Below are 15,653 nucleotides of genomic sequence, written 5' to 3'. Positions count from 1 at the left end.
GCCACATGCGGCCCCCTGAGGCCATTTATCCAGCCCCCACCGCACTTCTGGAAGGGGCACCTGTTTCATTGGTGGTCAGTGAGAGGAGCATAGTTCCCATTGAAATACTGGTCAGTTTGTTGATTTAAATTTACTTGTTCTTTATTTTAAATATTGTATTTGTTCCCGTTTTGTTTTTTTACTTAAAAATAAGATATGTGCAGTGTGCATAGGGATTTGTTCATAGTTTTTTTTATACTTCGGCCCTCCAATGGACTGAGGGACAGAGAACTGGCCCCCTATGTAAAAAGTTTGGGGACCCCTGTCCTATGGCATGCCTGGGTACAGCTTAAAAGGGGGCCCCATCAGTGTGTTTGTCTCAGCTTTCCTTGGTTAGAGCTGCCAGTGTGGAGACTGTTTGCATTCAATGTTGGAGTCTGGGGGGCTAACTGCGGCTGGGGGCCCTTGGCTTTAGCACCCTTTCTGGCATACACCTAACAGGTGTTAATCTCCAGGATTATCACATCAAGCCACTTTTGGGGATTTCCTCATGGGGAGCTCTTTTTTATGGGACTCAACATAATTGTCACATCAGCCACTTTTGGGGAGTTCTTGCAGGGAGCTCTTTTTATGCAGATATGATTTCACACACACACTAACTGGGCCCTGTGCAAAGGGCATGGTCTTGCCTATCATATCCCTATACACCAGATTAGCTCCCACCCAGAGAGTGTATGTAGCCTTATTCACTTACCTTAGTGGCTATTAATATTATGTCCTAACATTTCTATATATCTTCTATAGTTTCTATATTTCTATATATTTAATTACTATAACATTATATTACTGTAACATTCTACTCCTTGATCCTGGTGAGGTATAATAAACTTTCTGGCTTCTGGTGCCTGTCCAGTAATGCTTGTTGTGTTCATGTTGGCAGGAAGGTAGTTATTGGTGGAGAAAGAGAGGGAAGAGAGTTGGAGACTGTATTTTTGGAATGCCTGCTCTAGGGAGAAGCCTCAAGTTTCCATTTATCTAATCTGATAGAAGGCTCCAGTACTCATAGGCTTGATGGCACATTAGAGGAAACCATTGTGTCCTGAGAAGTCCATTGTCCGCTCAGCCCTCCGGCCTCAGGTTTGGGAGGAGTTTCCCCAACGCACCGCTACCAGGTGTCTTGGAGGAACAGCAGGGAAATGGTTCCATTGTAGGAGAGGCTCCAGGGGAGTAAAAAAGTGTGTGGGAAACACTGAGGTTCAGAATTGGGATTGTTTATGGTAAGAAAAGGTAGTCCTTCCTAGAGGAAAGTAGAAACATGGTCCAAAGAGAGATCTGGGTCTTTTTCTTTGTTTTTCTACCCTTTTTTCTGCCTTTCTGTTGAGAGAAATGCTCTAGGCTGCTTGTAGATCTATTGCACCTTTTTGCATTGGATTTTAAAGTTTTTACATTGACTTAAGAGAGAGAGAGAGAGAGAAAGAGAAGCATGAGCTCATTTCTCCACTTGGTTGTTACATTTAGTTGTGAACTTCTTGGTCACTTCTCTTAGGTGCTGAGACCTGGGATGGAACCCACAACCTTGGCACACAGGGAGGACGCTCCATGCACTGAGACATCCAATCAGGGCACCATAAGTTTATTTATACATTTTATTATTATCTTTCAGTTGAAATAATATTAGAATTCCAATTGTAATGTATGTTTAAGGCTATTTAAGATGGTATTTAATAATTAAGTATAAGTACGTCCTAGTTTATCTGTTAATACTGATTTCAAGGTTAACTGTTATGAGAGTAGGAAACATGGGTTATGTAATTTCAAATCTTTGAAATTTTTCTGTCATTTGCTTTATAGTGAAAATTGGTCCCTTTTAAATAGGCGCTTAGTGTGTGTCTGGCATTACGTTGTGTGCATCTTGGGAACAACACCTTGGTGGCAGTCATAAGAACAGGGGTGGGGACCATGCATTATCTGTCAGTGGTCTGTCCACTTTCTTGCTTATGTTAAGTACGTTTTTTATCTCTGTCCTGATTTTCTTTTTTTGTGGCAATATGTTGGTTCTGAAAGAGATATTTTCTATCTCTAAATGAGAGAGTTGGATGAAAACCATGATTATGCCCTGGCTGGGTAGCTCAGTTAGGCAGAGCGTCATTCTGATACTCCAAGCATGTAGGCCTGATCCTCAGTGGACATCCAAGAAGTAAACAGTGAATGCATGAGAACATTGGTACTGTCATAGTTGGAGTTTAGCAGTTCTAACAGGTGTGGGTGCCATATTATTGTAGTCTGCAATTGTCATTTCCTAATGTTATATATCAGTCAGAAACATGAAACCTTGGGATTATTTAGGAGTTTATTTGAGCTAAAGTGACTCCAAACATTTGAGATGAAGATCTCCAAACCTGCAGAGACTCTCAGCATAGCAATTTCTTTTTTATTTATTTCTTTATTTTTAAAAAATCATCTTAGAGAGTGGAGAGAGAGAGAGAGAGAGAGAGAGACAGACAGACAGACAGAAAGAGAAGGGAGGAGGAACAGAAAGCATCAACTCCCATATGTGCTTTGACTAGGCAAGCCTAGTTTTTTATTTTAATTATTTGTTTGTTCTTTTGTTTTATTCATTTAAGAGGGTGGAGAGAGAGGGAGAGGTAATTTCTTTAATGGATGTGAAATAAAAGAAGGGAGAGAAGATTCCTTGAGGGCCTGAGAGCCAGAGCCAAACAGGATGAGCAAGTAGGGAAGAGTCTGTGCTATCACTGTTTTGCAGGAGGAAACTATCAGGGGGCAGGTCAACGGTATTGTTTATAAAGTAACTTACTTTAATCTGTGGGTTACATAGAGACACCGAGGCAGGATATAGAAAAAATTTTAGGAGGAGATTTATTAATAAGCTGGCTACATATGACTTACATGGGGTATAACTAATCCAAATCGTGCAGCCTTGATTATAGTCCTGAGGTTGGTTATATAGACATGATCACCTCCTGGTTGAGGGGGAAAGGAGAGGGAGCATGATACAAAAATCATTTAATGATAAGCTTACAACATTTATCTATAGGATCTATTTTTTTTCAAGATTTTATTTATTGATTTTAGAGAGAGGGGACACAGAGAGAGGCCAAGGGAGAGAAGGGAGGGAGGAGCAGAAAGCATCAACTCCCATATGTGCCTTGACCAGGCAAGCCCGGGGTTTTGAACCAGCAGCCTCAGTGTTCCAGGTCAATGCTTTTACCCACTGCACCACCACAGGTCAGACTCTATAGGATCTATTAAAGGGAAAAACATTCCTAGACATTAAGATGACAAGATAACACAGTAGTGATAAATGTTTTACATACCTGATACAGTAGTAGTAAATGTTGTTTTACATTTCAAAAAGACATTCCCAAATCTTCCAGGGTTTACACTTATCCTTGTTGCCACAACAGTGGGAAATGAAATGTTTTAGCTTAAGATAAAGAGAGAAGTTAAATGAAACTATCTTTGCTAAAAGTGTTGGGGCTAGTTTATTAGGACACCTAATAAGCTAATCCCTGCTTGTTTAGTTTACAAGTTTTATATATATATAAAAAATTTCCAAAGGGATGATTATTAGAAAGCATGTAAAATGTTATAGAATGTAGGTTTTTCAAGCAAGGGGAGTGGGCTCGTGGTTCCTTTTTCTAGAGGGATACGTCACTCTTATGACTCCAGGAGGGAAGCGTTATAGGAATTTTTAATTAAGATATGTAAACATTGTCTCCTAAAGGCTTTTAAAGAAGGGGAAGATAAGTTCTACCTTCTTTGCTCTGTCTAGCAAGTAGTGGCCTCAGTCCTTACAGAGAACTATAGTTAAATTATGATTTAAGCCTGACCTGTGGTGGCGCAGTGGATAAAGCATCGACCTGGAAATGCTGAGGTCACTGGTTCGAAACCCTGGGCTTGCCTGGTCAAGGCACATATGGGAGTTGATGCTTCCTGCTCCTCCCCCCTTCCCTCTCTCTCTCTCTCTCCTTTCTAAAATGAAATAAAAAAAAATTATGATTTAACTACTAACTAACTTTTGCCCATTTAATCTCTTTCTCTTGTGTTTTTTCTTCTTCTCAGAATGGAGGAGTAAGGGTGGGGGGCCTGGCTCTTCTTTTTGAAATACCAGTATCAACAGTTTTGCAGTTCCTTGACAACCTATCACAGTATGATCCTATCAAGGCACAGAGTGGCCAGATGCAGCTAGTAATGGCAAAGAGAAGTCTTTTGGTAAAGAAATGATCTGCCAAGGGTGTGAGTTCTCACCTTGACCTGTTCAATTCCGGAATTTCTATGTGATCACGAGGAGGTCCCATTGCACTGAGCCCTTTCTTGTCCACACTGTGTTCCTCGCTTGGAGTCTGTTTAGATACAAATTCATTTTCCGTGGGCCTATTTGTTTTAGTGTGCTATGTGAATATTGATTAGAAATGCATTGTATGTATAGTTTTGTCGGTTTATGGAACAGAAATGTTTCATCAGTTACTTGGTGAATAAGATGTTCTCTCCGGTTCTGGCTTGTGTTTTTATTATGTGAATAGTTTTTTTTTAAAGAGTTGATTCCAATTTTATAAATTCCCTGGCCTTTTCTATTTTGATGAGTCCCTGAAACCTAAAGGAACGGTGAAGGGCGTGGTGCCCCCCCCCCCCCAGGCCTTAGGCGCGAGGGAAGGAGGCGGGGAGAGGGAGATGCGGGAGGAGCGGAGAGGGAGATGCGGGACCGGGCGGGCTCAGGTTTTAGGCAGTCCGGTCCCGGTCCCGCGGTGAGAAGGGGCGTCAGTACCATCGCCCGGGCTCTGAGGGAGGCGGCCGCCCAGGCGGCGTGAAGGTGAGGTGCATTCGATGTACTACTAACTTGGGTTCTGAAGGAAAGTGAGAAAGTACGGAACCGTCAGGTTTTCTTTCTAATTCTTCTGTGCAGGGGAGACAAGAGTTTCCTGTGTATTGGTGCGCGGTGTTTTTATTACGTTTCAGTTCCAATGGCATTGTAACGGCCAGTTTAATGTATTTTGTGGGTCATTGAGAAGTGGATTTGATAACTTGTAGCCATAAGTGCTCCGTAGTTACTTTTTGTTGCGGATTTCTAGAGGATCCACCAGGAGGGGAAGATACATCATTTCTATATGTTACCAGTTGAATCTAGTCTAATACAGTTTATTTTCATGTGCCGTCAGCGCGATGCCCTGGCGCCCTCGTGTGGGCATCTCGGGGGATGACACCGTAGCGCAGGTGCGCAGTAGAGCAGATCCTCTAGGAAGACAGAATCCACTCTACCGTTCACGTCTACTGAAGCTATTAAAAGGATTTTGTGTTGTTTATAGGACCACTTTTTGCCTTAAAATGTACTGTATGTGCCAATGATTAGGCTATTTATGTTTATTGATAAGGAGTTAGCCCAGCAGTTCATTTTAGTAGCTGTATGCCACAAGGAAATTATTCAATGTAGTTGGGCTTTCTTCTATTGTTTTTGTATGCTTTCCCTATAGTTTGTTTTCATGTGTGACATTATATTTCATGTGTAGACATCTTTGGGAAGGCATGGTATGTAAAATTGTTTCTTAAGGTGACTAGTAAAGAAATTATGAGAATCCTTAGTGCAGGGGTCCCCAAACTACGGCCGCGGGCCACATGCGGCCCCCTGAGGCCATTTATACGGCCCCCACTGCACTTCCAGAAGGGGCACCTCTTTCATTGGTGGTCAGTGAGAGGAGCATAGTTCCCATTGAAATACTGGTCAGTTTGTTGATTTAAATTTACTTGTTCTTTATTTTTAATACTGTATTTGTTCCCATTTTGTTTTTTTACTTTAAAATAAGGTATGTGCAGTGTGCATAGGGATTTGTTCATAGTTTTTGTATAGTCCGGCCCTCCAACGGTCTGAGGGACAGTGAACTGGCCCCCTCTGTAAAAAGTTTGGGGACCCCTGCCTTAGTGTCATAAATGAAGGGTGTATGGAAGGTGTTCTAGAAACAAGAAGCATTTTGCAAGTAAAGTAGATCTCCTGTAGGTTGTTGGAGAAAATCTCACATAAACAGGTATGCAAAATTAGAAAAAGGAACCCGTAGATGGTGTAGGCAGGAAAGTAAGAGACTGGGGTGATTGATATAAGTTACAGTATTGAAGCAGAACTAAAGACCATGTCCTGAGTCATGAGCAGACAAAGATGCTTGGTGCATCTTGTGGTTCACAATGTGATTCAGTGTACTAAGGCAGTGGTCCCCAACCCCCAGTACCGGTCTGTGGGCCATTTGGTACTGGTCTGCAGAAAAAGAATAAATAACTTACATTATTTACATTTTATTTATATTTAAGTCTGAACAATGTTTTATTTTTTTTAAATGACCAGATTCCCTCTGTTACATCTGTCTAAGACTCACTCTTGATGCATGTCTCAGTCATGTGATACATTTATCCGTCCCATCCTAAAGGCCTGTCCGTGGCCCAAAAAAGGTTGGGGACCACTGTCCTAAGGTGTCCCAGAGTCTTTATCTCCAGCAGGCAGGCTGGAGGAGTTCCAAGTGGCTTCTTTGATCCACGTGCTGCTCATTCTTTGGTCCGTGGTCTGGAAGTCCAGCTAAAGTCCAGGGTAGGTCTGCCTCATCAGGATTTGTGTTGGAGACACTTCTCACTGCTGCAGACAGTCCCATGTCAATGAGGTAGTTGAGTGTATTTCAGCAGCCACGAGGAGTTGTTGTTCTGTAGGTGTGAGCTCCCATGTGGCTAGTGCAGGAGAGGCAGCATTTGCAATCTAGGATGGAAAATGACCTGCTGTTTCTGTTGTACTTTACTCTTTGTGTTCCGTGTACAGTAGAGATTGTCTTTGAGTGGTATTGACCTTTTGGGTCAGATCATTCTTTGTCCAGGGTGAGGGGTGAATCTGCATCAGGTGTGCTCAGGAACACCTATTGTTTGTCTGTTTTAATTGTTTGTAGAACTCCATCTTGTTCAGAACGTGAAATGCCTTGGCCAAATATGCCCTGGGGGCAGAGTTACTTTGGAGCAGAAACCAGTGAGGTGGAAACTTGGATCATTTCTGGAATCTGAAAGGATTGCAATGCAGTATTTTTATTATCTTTCCATTGTAGTTATTTTATAATTTTACTAGTGACTTAGCTTAGGGGCTGTTTTAGATGTTCCTATGAGAATGTAATTGCCTGGTGTTATAGGTTTCCAGAGGGAAAGCCCTGGGAGGCATCCCTGTAGGTCACAGAACTTCAGCAAATCGAAATCAGTAGAAACTTGTTTTATAGTTCCCTGTAGTCCTTTAAAAATAGTTTCAAATGTTTTTGAACCCGAGCTTTAACGTGCAGTTTTATGGGTTCTACTGGAGTATTTATGTATATGGAATCTTCTTGGCTACTTGTGTTATGTTTGCACATTCTTAGCAGTTGATGTGTGGGTCAGATCGGTTCTAAAAGGAGGGCTGCATCCCTAACAGAGGTATATCCAATCCCCTTGTATCATTATGATGTTGCTAGTTAATCCTGTTTGCCCTGTGATGTATGAATTCACATTGTTATTCATGGAAAGTGATAGCAGATCACTCTGGTTCATGAAGCTTGTGAAAAGAATTTTCCATTCTTTATTTTTAGGACCAGTTTTGCCTTTCAATGTACCATACATTGAGTACATTTAATTTGGTTTTCATTTCTATTAGCCCATGATTTAAGGAGAAACCTTGATTCTACAAAAATTTAAAATGGATTTGCATCTATTACCACATCTTCCCTTTGTGTAAATTGTGTATTTAGAAGGTGGCCATGTACTGTTTCATTTCAGTAGCTGCAGAATACAAGGAAGTTTTATGTGTGTTTGGGCTTTCTTTCATGGATGGCTTTTTCCAGAATCTTCCTTTATTTTTCAGTATGTGAAGTGACCATTAGGCAAAGGATCTTGAACAATGTGGTCAGTGTTTTAAATTTTATTGTAATACATTTATAGACATGTTTTGGAAATTGACCTATGTATGTAAAGTTCTTTGTATTCATTTTAAGTGGAGTAATTGATAAAATACTAGCAGAGTCCTTAGCATTGTGAATGAGGGAAGGGTCTGGATGTAAGGTGTTCTAGAAATGAGAAGTATTGTGTAAGTGACATCGTGTCCCCCTTCACATCCACTGAGACACTTACAGATTGCCAGTTGTCCAAAGTTTTATAAGGTATGTTACAGAACAAGTATGAAAGGGGTGTGTATGAGCTGTGACAAACAAGGATAGAGGCCTACAGTGGTTCATGGAGTTTTGGTGTTGTAAGGTGGCAGATATTTTTTCCCCTGGGAGGCAGGCAGGGGGTTTTGAAGTCAGCTCGCTGACCCCATGGCGCTTAAGGCTGGGGCTCTTGGCGTTGGTTTTAAGTGAAAGCGCAGGATAGCTTTGCTCAGTCAGAACGTGTGCCAGATACAGTGGTCACTACCTTAGAGGGTCTTATTTTGTTGAGGCTGGTGAACATGTCTTAGCAGCCACCCAGTGCTGAGAGGACAAGGTGAAGTATTATAGAAAGACTGTGAGTCTAGCCTGACCCGTGGTGGCGCAGTGGATAAAGCGTCAACCTGGAAACGCTGAGGTTGCCGGTTCTAAACCCTGGGCTTGCCTGGTCAAGGCACATATGGGAGTTGATGCTTCCTGCTCCTCCCCCCTTCCCCCCCCCCTCTCTCTCCCCTCTCTATAATGAATAAATAAAATCTTAAAAAAGAAAAGAAAAGAAAAGAAAGACTGTGAGTCTATTGATGGACACCGAGAAAAGTGAAGTGGATACCTAGGGCAGGTGGGAGGGGAAGGAAGTAGGGAGGGAGGGCAGGCGAGAGAGAGAGAGAGAGAGAGAGAGAGAGAGAGAGAGAGAGAGAGAGAGAGAAACACACACACGTATCACACGTATGAGCTCCCATCATTTAGCTCAGGCGCTCAATTTCGTTGTGCAGTCTGGTAGTGTCCTGATGAGGGGGGGTCGAGCCTGCCATACTTTGCCTTTGTGGTCGATATCCTGACCATGGCTGGAAGATGATTGATGTTTGAAATTAATATATATGAAGAGAATAGGAGTCTGTTTAGTATGTTTTCATCATAAGCGATCACTTTGGAAAGTTGGGGGAATGTTGTGGTCCTGGAACCTAATCGTAAAATTTGTAATACTCTGAAAAAGGTGGTGGCTGTTGAAGATGATTTTTGTCACACATGTGCAACTTCAGGGAAAGGCATCGTCTCCTGACTTTCCTTGGGTGTCTCCTGAGCCTAGGACATCCCTCCCTAGTGCTTGGAAGGTGGCAGGTTTAGTCTTTGTTGTCCTTGTTCTTTAGCAGTTGGCCTCCATGTCGGTCATTGAAGAAAGTCCTGCTTTGAGGAGTAGGATGCCAAAGGACATGCTGTTTGTGTGGTCACGGGCTCATCTTTCTTCCTATAAAGTTCTCAGTAGTATAGACCTTTTGTTCCCGGTCATTTTTATTTATTTATTTATTTATTTATTAATTATTAATTTTAATGGGGTGACATTAATCGATCAGGGTACATAGGTTCAGAGAAAACATCTCCAGGTTATTCTGACATTTGATTATGTTGCATACCCATCACCCAAAGTCATATAGTCCTCTGTCACCTTCTATCTGGTTTTCTTTGTACCCCTCTTCTCCCCCAACCCCTTCCCTTTCCCTCCCCACCCCCCCAGTAACCACCACACTCTTGTCCATGTCCCTGAGTCTCATTTTTATGTCCCACTTATATATGGAATTATATAGTTCTTAGTTTTTTTCTGATTTACTTATTTCACTCAATATAATGTTATCAAGGTCCATCCATGTTGTAAATGATCCTATGTCATCATTTCTGTGGCTGAGTAGTATTCCATAGTGTACCACATCTTCTTTATCCAATCATCTATTGAAGGGCTTTTTGGTTGTTTCCATGTATTGACCACTGTGAACAATGCTGCAGTGAACATGGGGCTGCATGTGTCTTTACGTACCAGTGTTTTTGAGTTATGGGGGTATATTCCCAGTAGAGGGATTGCTGGGTCATATGGTAGTTCTATTTTTAATTTTTTGAGGAACCACCATACTTTCTTCCATAATTGTTGTACTACTTTACATTCCCACCAACAGTGGATGAGGGTTCCTTTTTCTTCACAGCCTCTCCAACACTTGTTATTACCTGTCTTGTTGATAATAGCTAATCTAACAGGTGTGAGGTGGTATCTCATTGTAGTTTTGATTTGCATTTCTCTAATAGCTAATGAAGATGAACATCTTTTCATATATCTGTTGACCATTTGTATTTCTTCCTGGGAGAACTGTCTATTCATTTCCTCTTCCCATTTTTTTTATTGGATTGTTTGCTTGTTTGTTGAGTCTTATGAGTTCTTTGTATATTTTGGATATTAGGCCCGTATCTGTGCTGCTGTTTGAAAATATCATCTCCCATTTAGTTGCTGTCTGTTTTGTTGTCAGTTTCTCTTGCTGTACAAAAGCTTCTTAGTCTGATGTGGTCCCATTCATTTATCTTTGCCTTCACTTCTCTTGCCTTTGGAGTCAAATTCATAAAGTGCTCTTTGTAACCAAGGTCCATGAGTTTAGTACCTATGTTTTCTTCTATGTAATTTATTGTTTCAGGTCTTATATTTAGGTCTTTGATACATTTTGAATTAATTTTAGTACAAGGGGACATACTGTAGTCGAATTTCATTCTTTTTCATGTGGCTTTCCAGTTTTCACAGCACCATTTGTTAAAGAGGTTTTCTTCTCTCCACTGTGTGTTGTTGGCCCCTTTATCAAAAATTATTTGACCATATACATGTGGGGTTTAAAAAAAAAATTATTTATATTTATTTTAGAGAGGAGGGGGGAGATAGAGAGAGAGAGAAGTGGGAGGAGCAGGAAGCATCAACTCCCATATGTGCCTTGACCAGGCAAGCCAGGGTTTTGAACCGGCAACCTCAGTGTTTCCAGGTTGACGCTTTATTCACTGTGCCACCACAGGTCAGGCATACCTACGGTTTTATTTCTCGGCTTTCTATTCTGTCCCATTGGTCTGACTGTCTATTTTTCTGCCAATACCATGCTGTTTTTTTTATTATTATTTTTATTCTTTTTTTGTATTTTTTCTGAAGTTGGAAACGGGGAGGCAGTCAGACTCCTGCTTGCGCCCAACCAGGATCCTGTTGCAATCAGAGCCCTTCTAGTGCCTGAAGCAGAGGCCAAGGAGCCATCCTCAGTGCCTGGGGCCAACTTTGCTCCAATGGAGCCTCCACTGCGGGAGGAGAAGAGAGAGACAGAGAGGAAGGAGAGGGGGAGGGGTGGAGAAGCAAATGGGCGCCTCTCCTGTGTGCCCTGGCCAGGAATCGAACCTGGGACTCCTGCACACCAGGCCGATGCTCTACCACTGAGCCAACCGGCCAGGGTGCCCTGTCATTTTTTTTTTTTTTTTGTATTTTTCTGAAGCTGGAAACGGGGATAGACAGTCAGACAGACTCCCGCATGCGCCCGACCGGGATCCACCCCGCACGCCCCCCAGGGGCGACGCTCTGCCCACCAGGGGGCGATGCTCTGCCCCTCGGGGCGTCGCTCTGCCTCGACTAGAGCCACTCTAGCACCTGGGGCAGAGGCCAAGGAGCCATCCCCAGCGCCCGGGCCATCTTTGCTCCAATGGAGCCTTGGCAGCGGGAGGGGAAGAGAGACAGAGAGGAAGGAGGGGGGGTGGAGAAGCAAATGGGCGCTTCTCCTATGTGCCCTGGCCGGGAATCGAACCCGGGTCCCCCGCATGCCAGGCCGACGCTCTACCGCTGAGCCAACCGGCCAGGGCCCTGGTCATTTTTTGATGTGGGTGAAGGCCCTTTGCTTGGTAGGAGCTCAGCAGCAAGTGTTAGTGTCTGCAATGCAAGCCAGCAACCCCACCCTCTCTGTAATGTGAAGTGCAGCCATCTTATTCCAGTATGCCTTGAGGGAGAAATCTATTTTGATGTAGAAACACTTAGAATGTATTTTTATCATTTTTCTATAAAACTTAGTTTTAAACTGTTGTAGTGTTTTATGTTGGGGGCTCTTTTAGAAGTTTATTTGAAAACGTTAATGGAAATGGTATCCGTCATTCCCTTTTCTTGCAGGTTTCCATATCGATGGCCATGAGGAGCAAATGCAAATTTTATCCTGGATTAGGAGAAGGTCCTTTTCCACAGAACCCTTTTTTGTCCACCCTGTCTGTGTTATTCAGCCAGGTGTGTGTTTAGATATAGGAAGCCATTTTCAGTATGGTTATTTGTTTGACAGAGCTAAGGAAATTTTAATAAATTTTTTTTGTGTGTGTATGGAGTAGAAATGTTTCATTAGCTATGTTGGTGATGAAATTTGTCTATGTTCATGGCTCATCTTTGTATTATGTGGATAGTTTCTTTTAAAGAGCCGTTTTAAATTTTATAACATTTATAATAATGAAATTTATTTTTAGGTTAGAGGAGGGCATAATGAAGCAGTCTCCCACATTTGATATAGACAGGAGCCACCCAGCAACCCCATCTGGGGCAGATGCTGCAGTACTGAGCTGGTTTTAGCTCCTGAGGCTGACAGCGCTGGGGCCACGCCCCACTGCCCGAGGCGAGGCGAAGGGGGGGAGTGGGGGGCGGGGCAAAGCAGATGGTCATTTCTCCTGTGTGACCTGACCTGGAATGGAAACAGGGTTGTCCGTACAATGGGCCGAAGTCTATCCATTGAGCCAACTGGCCATGTCTATAGTCATGATTTTTGTTCATTAAATTTTAGGTCTACAACTCTGCTTGGGTCCTGGCATTTTCCAATTGGATGCATCCCTGAAACCTAATGAACGGACGATGGTCTTAGAGGGTTTGGAGGCCAGAGGTGCGCGGGGAGGACCCCAGAGCCCAGAGGCGGGGAGAGGCGAGGTGCGGGGTGATGCGAGGTGCGGGGCGGGCAGACTGAGGCGCAGCGCAGTCTGGGCCCTTGGTGAGAAGGGACCGCTCCTCCTCCAGGTGAGGCGAACACTGAGGCGGCTGAAGGTGAGGTGCCATGGAGTTACTCACGTAGGTGGTGAAGAAAAGTAAGAATGTGATGAAGTGTCAGGTTTTGTTTTTTGCTCATCGGTGCAGGTAAGACTGGTAGAATTTCCTGTATGTTTCTGCGTGTGATATTATTACGTTTCAGTTGCAATTATATTGTAAGTGCCATTGTTAATCGTTTTGGGGATTCTTTAAAAGTATTTGACAACTTGCAAGTATTCCTACTGTGCAGTTACTTTTTGTTGCGGATTTCTAAAGGAAACGTAAGGAGAGGAAGATACATAGTTTCTATGTGTCACCGCAGGTGTGGAGCAGAACACAGTTGCCTTTACAGCCAACGTCCGCGCGATGCCCTGGCGCCCTCGTGTGGGCACCTGGAAAAATGACACCTTAGCACAGGTGCCCCAGAAGGTTCTGCAGAGCGGGTCCCCTAGGAGGGAGGAATCCACTTAGCCGTTCACTTTGAGTGTTTTATCTCCTTACCAATTATTTTGAAGGAGGTGGTGGGGGGGTGTCTTCTCGTTTCTGAAGGAGAGAGGCGTGATTCATATATTTCGATGATAAATTTTTCTGTTTTTTCTTGCAGTTCTGCTGCATGTCATTGGGAGCTTATGTTTCCGAGTTCTGTTCATTGCATGGAAAGCAGAAACTCCCGGGTCCATCAAACTCCTCGGTAGGAAGCGCTGGTCTTTGTAATCATGGTTTTTGCCCTCAGCCGAACTCAGTGTTGTATAATGTCTATTTATTTGAAGTTTGCATCCTACAGGTGGGTTTGAAAGTAGGTTTATAGTGGTGAGTAGGAGAAGGAATTAATTGTCATATTTGTATTTGTTAATTACTGTATTATTTTCCATGGAATGATCGTCAACCTTTATTAGGTCCACCCCATAGAAAATTTCCCACCATTTCCCTTGGAGTCTGCGCATCGTCTTATGGTTTTTGCATTTCAGAATGTTTCTCTTGTGGTAGTACGAGTTTTGATTTTGAAAGGAAGGTGTCTTTTATATTGTAGTTTAAAACTTTATGAAGTGTACACGAATTTATTTAGCTAAGGTAAACGTGCACCGAGTGTACCTGGTTCCTGGTTTATCTGAGCAGCAGGGCTCCTCTCCCAGAAGCTGACCAACCAGAGGTGAGAGGCGGGGTCAAGGGAAAAGTGCGGAGGGAGCTGGGCTGGCCAGGAGGGAAATGGGGCCCAGCCCCGCGATGAAGACCCCGCAGGGAAGAGGGAGGATGTGAGACGATCCCCGACCCCGGGGATGTCAGGAGGGGTGGAGGGGACACGAGGGAGGGGTTGGGGGAGGAGGTGTAACTGGGTGGAAGGAGCAGAGAAGAATCCCCAAAGGGTTCGTGGGGCGCACATCCCGCTTCCAGTGTAAGTGAGCACTTCCAGTGGGAGCACTTTCCTGTTTCAGTGTAGACAATATTACATTTGTAGACAGTGTTGAGAAAACAATGTATTTCTTTTTCTAAAAAGATTTTACTCACTGGTTACAGAGAGAGGAGAGAGAGACGAGCGGGAAGCATCCACCTGTAGTAGTCTCTCCCAGTATGCGCTTTGACCAGGTAAGCTAGCGGTTTCCAAGGCAACGTCAGCATTCCAGGTCTACGCTTCATCCACTGCGCCACCCCAGGTCAGTCTAATTATAATTATCATTACTATTGTTTTATTATTATTAAACAGCATGAGAATACTGCATGTCTTTGTGTAGTATTTTATAATTTTGTTAGTATAGATTATCTGTTTTTGTGAAGCAGATTCTGAGGCATTTTACCTAATTTACTGTTATTGGGTGGGTCTGAAGAAATATAGAATTCATTCAAGAGTTTTTTATAAGTGGAATATCTATGTATGACTGTTATTTCTCCTCCAGTGGAGTAAAAATTTTGCTTGTAATAAATGTTAGGTGATTCTCATGAGTCATCCAGGTACATAAGCTAGTATGTAGCTGTGATCAGTATATTGATGTAGGTTTAAGTCATGTGAAAGTAGTTAAAGGTTGAAAGGTAAGAGGCAGAAGTGAGGTCATGTGAGAAGTTGGCAAATGTTGTTTTGTGAGTTAAAAGTACACTGATGAGCCAAGAAAAGGGTAACATTCATCCTAGCATATGAAATAAGTGTAGACGTGGGATGCACGCTGTGATAGTAATCCTAAGTATGGTTAGTCATTACCTGTGCTCCATGTACGGTGTCCGGGGAATATATGCTATGGTCAAAAGTCTTCATTTTTGAGGATGAAAACTTTAGAGCAGGGGTCTCAAACTCAACTCAGCATGTGGGCCGCAGAGCAAGATCACAGCCCTTTGGCGGGCTGCACTAGGTCTACAAAAGGCAACTGTTACGCAACACTTTTCTCACTGCAGTTGAAAAAAAAAAAAGTACAACAAGCACAATCGTACATGCAGTTTACTCAGTGTCACAAAACGACCAGAAACTGTAGTTCGCATCACAACTGCTGTTAATTAAGCTAATGTCTAGCTAGGATGCTAGAGAAATGAAAAATTAAGTAGGCTTACTTAATTTTATCCAAAATATTTTGAACTTCGTGGATTAGTCTGCGGGCCGCACAAAATTGTTCGGCGGGCCGCATGCGGCCCATGGGCCACGAGTTTGAGACCCCTGCTTTAGAGGGTGAATTCTGGAATCTTAAGAAGTAAGATGAAGGATTGGAAGTGAT

The sequence above is a fragment of the Saccopteryx leptura genome, chromosome 5, assembly GCF_036850995.1.
Source record: "Saccopteryx leptura isolate mSacLep1 chromosome 5, mSacLep1_pri_phased_curated, whole genome shotgun sequence".
NCBI lineage: Eukaryota > Metazoa > Chordata > Mammalia > Chiroptera > Emballonuridae > Saccopteryx > Saccopteryx leptura.
This window is presented reverse-complemented; position numbering follows the sequence as displayed.